At 36.7% G+C, this 12722-nt stretch overlaps 1 protein-coding gene across 2 annotated transcripts in view; it reads left to right on the top strand.

Annotated features, from left to right (window-relative positions):
• The first annotated feature begins 9369 nt into the window (after window positions 1–9369).
• The window catches only part of stag1a (STAG1 cohesin complex component a), an 87052-nt gene continuing 83699 nt past the window's right edge, over window positions 9370–12722 (top strand). For both annotated transcript variants that reach the window (XR_013816676.1, XM_079819094.1), the window contains exon 1: window positions 9370–9565. The gene's annotated coding sequence lies outside the window, so the exon portion shown is untranslated. The remainder of the gene's footprint in view (window positions 9566–12722) is intronic.

The raw sequence follows: 12722 nt of genomic DNA, 5'->3' as shown, positions 1-12722 counted from the left end.
CTGGGTCCCAGGGAACGACATTTTAAAACCCAGTTTACTCCAGACCTGTCACGACAGTCATCCAGAGAAGCCAGCTCCGCGGGGTAGAGGACGTCCACCACGGCGTCGGGGTTCTCGGCCCTCTGGAGCGGGCCGTGGAGGGGGGGGGTACTGTCACAGACACGTCAGGTTCCACCCTCCACCAATCACAGCGCACTCCTTCCCCAGAGTACTGATCACCATCACCTGCACCTCATCACCACACTCATCACCAGCACTAAAAGACTCACAACCACACAGCACTCCACGTCCGGTCTCGTTCGCATATACTACTGGCTATGCTTACCTCAAGGACTCCTCTACAGATACTTACCTGTCTCCAGCGTGTCTCCCTCCTTCCGTGTTCCTTGTCTGCTGTGTGGGTGTGTTCCTGTCCGTCCTTCAGTCCTCCAGTGATCTCCAGGCTCCAGCGTCCGTCCATCTACAAAACAAAAGACAGTAACTCTCTCTCTCATTTCACCTTCAAATCTACCAACAACCAGTTAACTCACCTGTTCCACAACATCTGCTCTACTGTGGTCTAATAAACACTCTTACCTGTTAACATCTGTGTCTGTCTCCTGTATACTTGTAACATGTACATGGTGATGAACTAAATGACGAACAGTGAAGATTAGTGTCCATGGAAACAGATGAGTGGCGGGAAAACTAAAAAAATGGAACATGTGATTAAAGAAAATAACCAAAGGTCCATGAAAACTATAATTAACAAACACAACTGAAATATTGAGGCACCATTGAACAGGCTGCATGTGCCATGTGTCTCACAGCCTCGTTTTCATGAGTGATATCTTGGATATGGTTTATTATCTTAACTGATAGTCAGATGACAAAAGGTTTGTACTGTATATTTAGATGCTCTGGAAGCAGCTGTTGGCCTGCTGTCTGAGCAACAGATGCCGTAACATTACATTTCTGGTAATTAAACCAATCAGGTAACAGTTAACATTGTGGGCCCCCAATAGCTATGGGTTAATAGACTGTTATTGTTAATATTCTTGGTAAGAACAGGCCTTTAGGGTCTATAAAAGTTCCAAAGGGATCCTATTTTCGCCTTCCCCTTGAGAAAATACGTCATACATCAAGTCCCAAGCAATTAATGGGAAGTGCTCCTTGACAACATGCTTGTAAGGCTGGAGGATAAGGGATGGAGATTGAGTGCTCGGTTTGACCAGCCTATGATTGGCCATCATGACTATGAGTGAATATGGAGTGTTCTCAACCTCATCCAATTTTTATTGATGCAAGAGAGTGCAGACACCAACGAAAGGGCAGGAAAAGTGAAAGAGATGCTATGAGAGCTCAGAGCAAGGTTACTATGCTGTAAAAATAGAGCTAAGCTGCTGGACATGGCTGGTTGCTGTTAGCTGTCCTTGCTTCAAAGACATTTGCCGGACATTGTGTGATTAATGCTAAGTGATTGACACTGTGTTGACAGCATCATGCTCCATTGTTTTTGCGTGCGCCAGCTTTTTTTCTCATAGTGATGATGGCCCTGCAGAATTTGTAAACACAAAAATGTTATCACAGATGTAAATTTATGGACAGCTAAAGCAATAAATGCCTTTATGAGGCAGTGGCCTTTCCCCCTTGACATTATGTACACTACCAGTTTGGAATCATTAAGATTTTTTAATGGTTCTGAAAGAAGTCTCTTCTGCTCACCAAGGCAAAAACAGTATTATTGTGAAATATATTTTTTTACAATTTAAAATAACTTTTTTCTATTTTAATATATTTTAAAATGCAATTTATTTCTGGGATTCAAGGCTGAATTTTCAGCATCATTACTCCAGTCTTCAGTGTCACATTATCTTTCAGAAATCATTCTAATATGCCGATTTGCTGCTCAATAAACATTATCAATGTTGAAAACAGTTGTGTACCATTTTTTTCAGGATTATTTAATGAATAGAGTGTTCAAAAGAACAGCATTTATATGAAATATAAAGCTTTTGCAACATTATACATGTTTATACTGTCACTTGATCAATTTAATCCTTGCTGAATAAATATATTATTTTCTTTAAGTTCTCTTAAACTTGAACGGTATCTTTCTATTTCAGATAAATACTGTTCCTTTGAACTTTCTATTCATCAAAGAATCCTAAAAAATGTTTTACACAACTGCTTTCAACATTGATAATAATCATAAATGTTTCTTGAGCAGCAAATCAGCATATTAGAAGGATTTCTGAAGGATCAAGTGACACTGAAGACTGGAGTAATGATGCTGAAAATTCAGCTTTGCATCACAGAAATAAATTACATTTTAAAATATATTCAAACAGAAAACAGTTATTTTACATTTTAATAATATTTCACAATATTACAGCCTTTTTTGTATTTTTAATAACATAAATGCAGCCTTGGTGAGCAGAAGAGACTTCTTTAAAAACATCACAAAATCTTAATTATTCCACTTTTGACTACACTGTAAAAAAAAAAAAAATCGTAAAAAGAAGGTAAATGACTGGCAGCTACGGCTGCCAAACAAAAACCATAAAATTAAGGTAAAATATCTTAATTCAAATAAAGTGCAAAAACAATAATTTTACAGTAATTTACATTAAAAGTTTTAGTGAAAAACAGTTATTTTACAGATTTTTTCCTTGTTTAAATTAAGATATTTTACTTTAATTTTACGGTTTTTGTTTGGCAGCCGTAGCTGCCAGTCATTTACCATTTTTTTACGATTTTATTTTTACAGTGAAACTAATAAGATTTACTTTAAAATTACAAAGAATAATGTTAAATTGTTAGTATGGACATAAACCTTTAATATAATGAGCTAAATATTTTATTACAGATTAGTTCTGTAATTTTACATACATTTGTATGTAATTTAAGAAAACAGAAATATACTGTATAAATAATACAGTAATTTCCCTGTATAAAAAATGAGAATGACTGTGATTTGTCATTAATGATAAAATATTGGTAAATTTGTTAATTTACAGATATTTTTTGTAATTTTACATGAATTTGTATGTAATTTATGAAAACAGAAAAATACTGTATAAATAATACAGTAATTTTCCTTTATAAAAATGAGAATTACTGTAATTTGTCATTAATGATATAATCCTTAAAATAATAGTCGAGTTGTTTATTTACAGATATTGTTTGTAATTTTACATAGTTTTAAACATAATTCAAAATTACAGGAAAATACTGTAAACAATTTAGAGTTATTTTCCGTAAAATTAGGATTTTTTTTTACAGTGTAGTAGTGTATGTCAATTGTACGTATAAATACCCTTTGGACATATAATGACAATATAGCAAAGAAAAGCACAGTATTTTTTAATCAATACAGCTGTGAAAGAGGTGGTCAGGATGAAAAACTGGCTGCTACGGCAACTATAGGTCTTCAGCTATGTTAGGTGTTAGCTAAAATTAGCTTTAAAAATGTATCAGACCTGTAGATGTTAAACTTATCAAACACTCAGACAACTGTGCCTGTTAACTGCTTTTTGATCATTCTGCCTCAGTGAAAATGTCCTGAACTGCCTGTTTGAGACGGGAGAAAGCATGCGTGATTAACCATTAAAAGCGTTAAAATCGATTGAGCAATCAGGCAGTTATTCATGGCGATAGGCTGTGCTGAAAAAAAATGGCAGCACTTTATTTTACAGTCCTGTTTCCCAAGTACATGCCCTTATTATAGTAATGACAATAACTGGGTAATAACTAACCCTGAACCTACCCCTGAGCTAGTAAGTTCACTGTAAGTACACGCAAGTGCACATACTGTAAAATAAAGCCAAAAACTTGCCACATCACTCCCATGATATAAATAGACATTTTTGTTCTAGAGAAAATGTTCCTTCAACATTCAACAGACGTGTGCTACATTCTGAATCACAGTATAAAGAATATGACTCACTAATGACAGTATATAAAAATAACATTTTAATAGCTCATCATTGACCTGTGAGTCAGGTAAAATTGTTATATTTTATTCCACCTATGTTGCTCCCTCCCACTGATTGTGTCCTAGAGGAAAGGAAGCAGGGGATAAGCCATCTTCAAGGACTTTTGGCCAGGGTAATTACATCCCTTATGTCAAGTTGCTATGGAGACAAAGAAGAGAGCAGCAATCAGTGCAAACACTGTGCTATACTGTGTCTGCTAAGAATGGCTTTGTTTGAACTAACTGTGGCATCTGATTGTAACTGAGAAACAATTAGATAATTAGTTGTGAACTATCTTCATTTCAAACTGTATGATGACATAGCGTGGATGAATCGTTTACATACAGCAGTGAAATGTTTGTTAAGCTGTAAATCATGGAGTACAATGACAGAAAAATAAAACGCTTTGAACAGTAATGGTCTTAATTTGTCTCACTGCTTACTTGTAAACGTCCAGGTTTTTATATTTAATGTGGCCTGCAAGTGGAGTCATAAATATTATGAGTTCCAACCACGAATGACCAAGCGAGTTGTATTTACAAGTGGTTGTATTTGCATAGTTGTTACGTCGGAAAGGGAGTGTCGATGTGAAAAAAGCCAAAGCATTTTAATGAATGATTTTGAAAAATTATTTAAATTTTCTGTGATCTATTTCAATAATATTAGGATACTATGTACGAAATACTTACAGCTTGTAAACCAAAATGTAAAGTTAATCACCTACCTTTTGCGATTTGCTTGTGCAATAAATGAACTATGAATATAGGCCTACTGTATTTATATATATTCACAACCTAACGTTTTTTGACTTTCTCAGTTTGTATAAATCCACTTGTGGTTCAGAGTATTTATTTGTTCCAACATTAATTGCACACGTCTAGTACAATTATGTGGTTTTGTTTCATTAATACAGTGTATACTTTTTTTTTCTTGATTTACCCCGAAAGAATGGAAGTGAAATGTGACAACATGCCCCATTTGGGGTACATTGTAACATGTGAGGGGCACATTGTAACATGACCAGATGACAGCTTAAAATGTTACCTGATATAGTCAAAAAAATATCAACACAAACTAAAATATTTTGTCAATAAAATACAATGATGAACTTTTTCAAATAAAATAATGGCATTTTTTAATCATTAAAAATAAACACATTTTTGAGTTTGACAACAAACACCTCAAAACACAGCTATACAGCATAGTTCAAAAATTAATAATGATTAAGCATTTCTGAATAGTGACTCTCAGTCTTTATTCACCTTTTTCCTCATGGTTTTTCAATAGAATTCATAAAAGTATAGAATATAATAGCATATTTCTAATAGGGGCTCATTGTAACGCAGTGTGACAAAATGCCCCACCTGCGCAACTGGGATTTAACCCCGGCTCGTGTCTTCTACTGGTTAGATCAGAATTAAAGAATGATCTCAACTGTTAAAAAACAGATATAAGATTAAATCATATCTTATTTGTCTTATTTTAAATAAACACAAAAAAACAGTGATGAAAAATGAACTTAAGAAATTAAATTTTTCTATGGTTAAATAAATGTTCATCTTCCAAAGACTTTTTAATTTAGACGCTCTTTTTTCTCTGAATAATGTTGATATGGCAACTAGTAAATACACTAAGTTTCGTCATCCTGGCATGTGTGGAAAGTGTTAAACCATGCATGTTACAACTAACCCCGCGTTAGGTTGTGCCCCGCTCGGCCCTTATTTATACTGGATGGTGATTTAACTTTACATTTTCAATAAATGATATAAAAAAAGTATAGCATAAAACACAATAAAAATAATAGAAAACTCTTGTGTCTTCTACATTTACTGTTATCTAAACATCACTGCTGGTGGATGATTCCCATTGGAAGGCACTTGCTGCTACCAAGAGTCTCTTTGTTCCTCACTGTCTCTCAAAAGCAGGAAGGAGTCAGTGACGTATTTATCTCATTCGTGCATGTGGCATGTTTGCAGGGTTGGTGCTCAGTGGAAAGACTGTGATAGTGAAGTACATTGATTGCTGTTTGAACTTTACACAGACATAGACGTTATGACAGAAGAGGGAGCAGAGCCCAATGAATGAGTCACCAAATAGCCTATCATCTTTGAAGACGTCAAGATATAAAAATGGGAGTTTTTGCTTTTAATTCATGCCTTGTCTATTAGTTGTGAGGCAAAATATTGTTGTTGTAAAGACCTCAAATGCGCTCAACACTATGAAGCATGAAATCTTTGGATATATGGTGTTTTTTCGGAAGTGTGTGTTCAGCGACAGCAGCCATGTGTGCCACCAGCTCTGTTCTTATCACTGACTCACTCCTGGTCTCGTTTCCATTTCCATCATTCTTCTCTTGGGAGAAGAATGAGGCCTAGTAAATTCTCTTTTGTCCTGCTCATAAATCTAGAGTCAGCTAATTGGGTTAGAGCATCTCGAATCCATCAGCGTACTGACAAAAGCCACCACTGGGGAGAGATGCTAGAGTGTACACAACACAGGGTTTAATTTGATGATAAAACCAGTTGGGGAAGGGAACAGGATGCCTTGAAAAGGAAATACAAATGAAAGAGTGTGCATGTATGGTGCTCTCGTTGGTCTGGGATGTTTGTGAGGAGAATAATAAGCTGGCCTGATCTTCATAAGCCTCACAAATGACTTGTCATATCCAGTATTGTTTTGTCTCCAGGTAGTCTTTATCATCTGCAGTGTAAATAGTGTGAAACGGCAAATAGACAAACAGAGTGGGTTGGTTGTTTGCAGCTTTAGCCCGGTTTCGGATATCACTGCAGTGTGAGGTCTGCATTGTGGGATTTATCTCTTAGATTAGGATCTGTCCCCACAGAGCTTGTGACTCTGCTGCAGCCTTTAACAGCTCCTAAGAGAAACTGCTACGCTTACTGGCGACCAGGCGAGGTGAAACACATTACCTTTTAATGCCTGAGCAGGAGAGAGGCAGGGAGATGAGGCATGAAGGAGACATACACCGTACGCTCAAAAGCAGCATGTTAGCATCGCTCCCAGAGCTCTCACTGACTTCAAGTTATTCAGAGAAATCTATCTGTCTGTGTACCTGTCTGTCTGTCTGTCTGTGTACCTGTCTGTGTGTGTACCTGTCTGTCTGTGTACCTGTCTGTCTGTGTGTCTGTGTACCTGTCTGTGTGTATGTCTGTCTATCTGTGTACCTGTCTGTCTGTCTGTCTGTCTGTCTATCTATATGTGTACCTGTCTGTCTGTCTGTCTATATATCTGTGTACCTGTCTGTCTATCTATCTGTGTACCTGTCTGTCTGTCTGTCTGTCTGTCTGTCTGTGTACCTGTCTGTCTATCTATCTGTGCACCTGTCTGTCTGTGTATCTATCTGTGTACCTGTCTGTCTGTTTGTCTGTCTGTCTGTCTATCTATATATCTGTGTACCTGTCTGTCTGTCTGTCTGTCTGTCTGTCTGTCTATCTATATGTGTACCTGTCTGTCTGTCTGTCTGTCTGTCTGTCTGTGTACCTGTCTGTCTATCTATCTATATGTGCACCTGTCTGTCTGTCTATCTGTGTACCTGTCTGTCTATCTATCTGTGTACCTGTCTGTCTATCTATCTATATGTGCACCTGTCTGTCTGTCTATCTGTGTACCTGTCTGTCTGTCTATCTGTGTACCTGTCTGTCTATCTATATGTGCACCTGTCTGTCTGTCTATCTATCTGTGTACCTGTCTGTCTGTTTATCTGTCTGTCTGTCTGTCTGTCTGTCTATCTATCTATCTGTGTACCTGTCTGTCTGTCTGTCTGTCTGTCTATATGTGTACCTGTCTGTCTGTCTGTGTACCTGTCTGTCTGTCTATCTATCTGTGCACCTGTCTGTCTGTGTGTCTATCTATCTATCTGTGTACCTGTCTTTCTGTTTGTCTGTCTTTCTGTCTGTCTATCTATCTGTGTACCTGTCTGTCTGTCTATCTATCTGTGTGTGTGTCTGTCAGTCTATCTATCTTTGTACCTGTCTGTCTGTCTACATAGCTGTGTACCTGTCTGTCTATCTATCTGTGTACATGTCTGTCTGTCTGTCTGTCTGTCTATCTATCTGTGTACCTGTCTGTCTTTCTGTCTGTCTATCTATCTGTGTACCTATAATCTATAATCTATAATCAAGGTCTTTCCAGGCTCCAGACGTACCAGATGACTTGCTAGTCCTATATATTTTTTGCACAATGTTGTGATGCCTAAATTGGCTGGTAGCATTTAAAATTATTGGTTTTAGTTTGTTATACTATTATAATGTTATAAAAATGTTATTATCAAAATAAAAAATCTTTATTTTATTTTGAAACAAAAAATGTATAATTTTAATCTGTTTCTGTCTGGATCGTCTGTCTGTATCAAATGTACCCAGATTTGAGCATATTTAGATTGCCTTTTATGACAAGTACAACAAACTTAAAAGTATAAATCCTAAAATTATTCAGACAAACCACATTAAATATTTTTTAAATGCGTGCAGCTGTGCACTTTTTAGTATGAGTATTGTACTTACTGCATCATCAAACAATATGTAAAAAAAAAATAGAAATGTATTTTTTTTTTTTTTTTTTACTGTTTCACACATTATAGGATATATTTGATGCCTCAGTTGTGTGTAGGCAAATAGCAAAGAAACAGCAGATTTCAGACCCATTTTTATATGTTTGGCACAGCATCTGTGGTTGTCTGATAGGTTGTTTTCATTGTGATTCAGGCCTTTCTCCTAATTTTGAATGACTCATGAGCCCTGCAACAAAGACTGAGGCCAGTGTGGACCAGCCACATACATTACACTCCAGTCCCCTGGTGCAATTACACAAAGGTCACTACAGATTAGTCAATTACTGAAGACTGAGCGCTTTAATATATTGTGTTTTCGCATAAATGGAAATGTGCAGAAGAGCAAAGAAAAGCCAGCCAAGGACATTCAATTAATGCAATCAGAAATAAAGGGATAAATGAAGAAGGATGTAAAATATGAACATGATAAAACCAATGGATTTATATGCTGCAATTGAAAACAAATGTATTTCGAAAGTTAAAAGGAATGAAAATCGTTATAACACATATTAGAATTATTTGATTAAATTCAAACACAATTCAGAGAAAGAATTGCAGGCGTTTGCAATTTATAGAGATCCTGAAACATCAATCGCACAATGAAGGCTATTATATTACATCAATACATCTTATAATGTTGACCAATTATGTTTTATCATTCTACAGTTTAAACGCCAATAGTCCGAATAACTCGTCTTTCTTAAGAAGAAACATATCAGTAACAAATGTGTGCTAATTTAGCGTGTAAACTGCAGACACGCTTGTCCTGGTTTATTTGAGGGTCTCTCCTCCTCCCCCTGCCGCCCGCTGAGTCTCGGCTATTCTCGGCTGTGTCCGCCAGAGGGCGCTCGGGCTCCGATGTCAACACGCGCCATTCGATTGTGGAAAATGCCACCAGATGGCGGTTTAGGATTGCTGCTCTTCTGAAAAGCGCGGTTCCTTCTCCTGGTCCAAATTTCAATTAAAAAATCCATATTTAACAAAACTTTTATCGAATTTCGAATAGCGGGAACGCCGACCTTTACGACCATGAGCACCCCAGGTGAGTTGTATGCGTTTTTGTGCCGTTAGTGGTGTGTGAAGGGTAGCGGGTCTGGAGATTAAAGATGGAGGACAGCGGGGCTGGTGGGGGATGGGCGGCTTCTCCTCTGCTCTCATACTGACTGCATCTCCTCAGGCCAGATCCACACACCCGCAGCCGAGCTTTAGCTGCTCATATGCGGCTCTGTGAGCACACACGGCTCGGTCATGAAGACACGGGCTTATTTTCTTAAGTGTAATTGAGCTCCTATGTGTCTGCAGAGCTGTCTCGGGTTTGCCGTCGACAGTGAGCTGCACTCATTATATAATGACCAGTTTATGGCACTGATTTCTGCTGGCTTGAGTAGATGCTGGTTTGTTTCTCAAGTTTTCCCCCCTTATGATATAACAAAGGTCCCGTTATTTAATGTCAACGCCAAGAAATTATTACAGACTTGTCAACAGCAGGCTTAAAATGTAATCTGGTGTGCTTGAGTCATGATAACATGATTAATCCTAGTGTAAGAGATGGTGTGAGGAGAGAAGGAGCCAGATAGGTGTAATACTGTTGCTATAATAGAGGAATATAATGTGAGAGACTTTAGTGTGTAGATGTGAGGGAGGAGTTGAGTTTTCACCTTTGTTTTCATCTGTACTTTCTCAGACTGAAGGAAGATCAAACTAGTAGTGAAACTTCACAGTCAGCCCACATGCCACCTGTGTTATTAGTTATTTCTCAGGTTTTCAGTATGTCGATTTGACTAGTGAGGAAACTTCATTCTAAAGGATTTTAAAGGCCCTTTGGTAAATGTGTTGTGGCTGAAATTTAATATTTGGGAGAAGTTATTCTCAGTTAAGTTCAGCTTTATCTCTGAAACACAGGAACACTTCCAAATCTTCTGTGTAACATGCTTGTATGATCATCTGGTTTATGTTCTACATAGCAATTCCTATAAAAAAAAAAAAATTTGCAGAGAAAGTTTACATGCTTTTTGTAGTGTAATGCAGTTTTTATCACTAACATAATTAACAGTTTCATGGCTTTTAATAAAGTCAAAATAAAATTTACATTTTAGACGAAAATCTTACAAGTAAGAAAAAAAAAACAATGAAATGGTGCCTTGGCAACTACACTCTAAAAAAAAAGGCTCGTAATCATAGGGGAACCTTTTTTAGTGCTATATAGCACCAATTTTGGTGCTTCAGTGGTTCTTCAGCGGTTCTTCAGAGGTGCTATATAGCACCTTAGTCAAAGAACCGGTGAAGAACATCTGAAGAACGGCTGAAGAACCTCTGAAGAACCGCTGAAGAACCACTGAAGCACCAAAATTGGTGCTATATAGCACTAAAAAAGGTTCCCCTATGATTATGAGCCAAGAACCATTTTTGGTGCAATATAGAACCTTTTTTTTTTTAGAGTGTAGGCTAACTGAAATAAAATTAGTTGAGGTATTAAAGTTACTAAAACTGAAATAAAAATAAATTAAGCTAAATGCAAGTATTCAAAAATAAAGATGGAAGTCAAAACTACTAAAACTAAAATTAAAACTTAAATTGAAAATAAAAATAAAAGCTAATTAAAAATAATAAATGCTATAATAGTGTATATAAAATGACACTGGTTTAACGATGGATTTCAAAATGAAGGCCTGCATTTTCTGAAACTAGTTATGGAAAATTATTTAAATCTTAAAAATCCAATGAAAAGTTATAGAAGTAAATACAGTTCTAAAAATGAACAGAAAAGTCATTGAATTAATAAAATCTATAAAAAAAATCATGACTTTTTTTTGGTGATACTAATATTTTTTTCTACTCATTTGTTTCTTATCTTCAGCTTTAAAATATGAAATATTTTTCACATTTCATATATTTTTTTATGAGTGGCTGAAATTTTGTTGGTCAAAAGGTGTGGGAACCTTAAATGTTATTCTGGAAGGTCTATTTGAGACCTGTAAACAAACATGTAATAACATCTTCACATTCATACATTTTCAAGCCAGACAGCCCTGGAAAGATTTTTTGTCAGTTGCTTATGACTTTATTCTTGTTATATTTACTGATCATTCTTATTATACAGTCTTCCAGTCTTTTTTTCATGCAGTATCCACTGGACTATAACGTTAAGATTTTATGCCGTGGCCGCTCTTCAGTCTTAAATGTCAAAATTGTAATATTGCTGTAATGTTGCAGAAATGAGTCCCGCATAGCGTTGCACTTCAGGACAAGCAGCGGCCAGGAAAACCACTAGCTGACTTTTTCTGTGAGAGTTACCCAAGAGAAATCAGCATGAGCACGTAGCACATCCTGTGGTTGAAAGTGAGGGCATTAAAAAAAACATCTGGTGAAAACTGACTCCAGTTCTGTGTGTTAAATGTATAGCCTACGACCTGACTGAAAAGAGACTTTTAAAACAAGCCAACCTTGTACTTTGCTTTCCTACTTTGCATCGGCTTTTCCTAATGGGTTGAAAGTGCAAAATCCTGTTATGCAAAACTGAAAGGTGTTGAGTACCCCGTTACGTTCAGTCTGTGATCTCAGGGCGCATCAATGAGAACAAGAGCTGTGATGTCTGGTTTAGAAGCGTTTAACTGTGGCCTTTAGCAGCCAAATCATGTTGTGTGTCCTCATCTCCATTTGTTCACCATTACTCCTCACAACACAATCATAATGGCTTTCTAAGAGTCAGTTAGAAGGCGTGTGTGTACTTGTACATGTCTTATAATCGCACGGGTGCCTGTTCAGAATGATGTTTGACGTCAACAGGGTTTACTTCAGTGCTAGACATGCGGGGAAAAAAAAGTATTTAATGTGGGAAAAGGCCAGCTCTGTCTGTTAGTGTGTTTCCAGATGAATATGACATTAGTGCATACAAATCGTGTATAAATCTGTTGTGATTTAAGTGGACATTTTGTGTTGGTTTCTATTTCTGATCTTGAGTTCATTTATACAGATACTAGGCTAGATACAAAATTAATAATGACTTATATCCTCTACTTTTGGAAGAAAAACATGTTTAGGTGTAAAAGTTTCAGCTTCTTTGCAACAGTTCTTGACATCTTGACCAGATCCATAAGAAGTTTGCATTGTTTATCTAAGGATTTTTGTATATCTGGGTTTTTATTCATGCAAAATGAATATTTTGAGTAGCGTTTGAGTTCATTCACATGGCACGCAGC

The sequence above is a fragment of the Gobio gobio genome (assembly GCF_949357685.1).
Source record: "Gobio gobio genome assembly, chromosome: 6".
Classification (NCBI taxonomy): domain Eukaryota; kingdom Metazoa; phylum Chordata; class Actinopteri; order Cypriniformes; family Gobionidae; genus Gobio; species Gobio gobio.
This window is presented reverse-complemented; position numbering and strand designations above follow the sequence as displayed.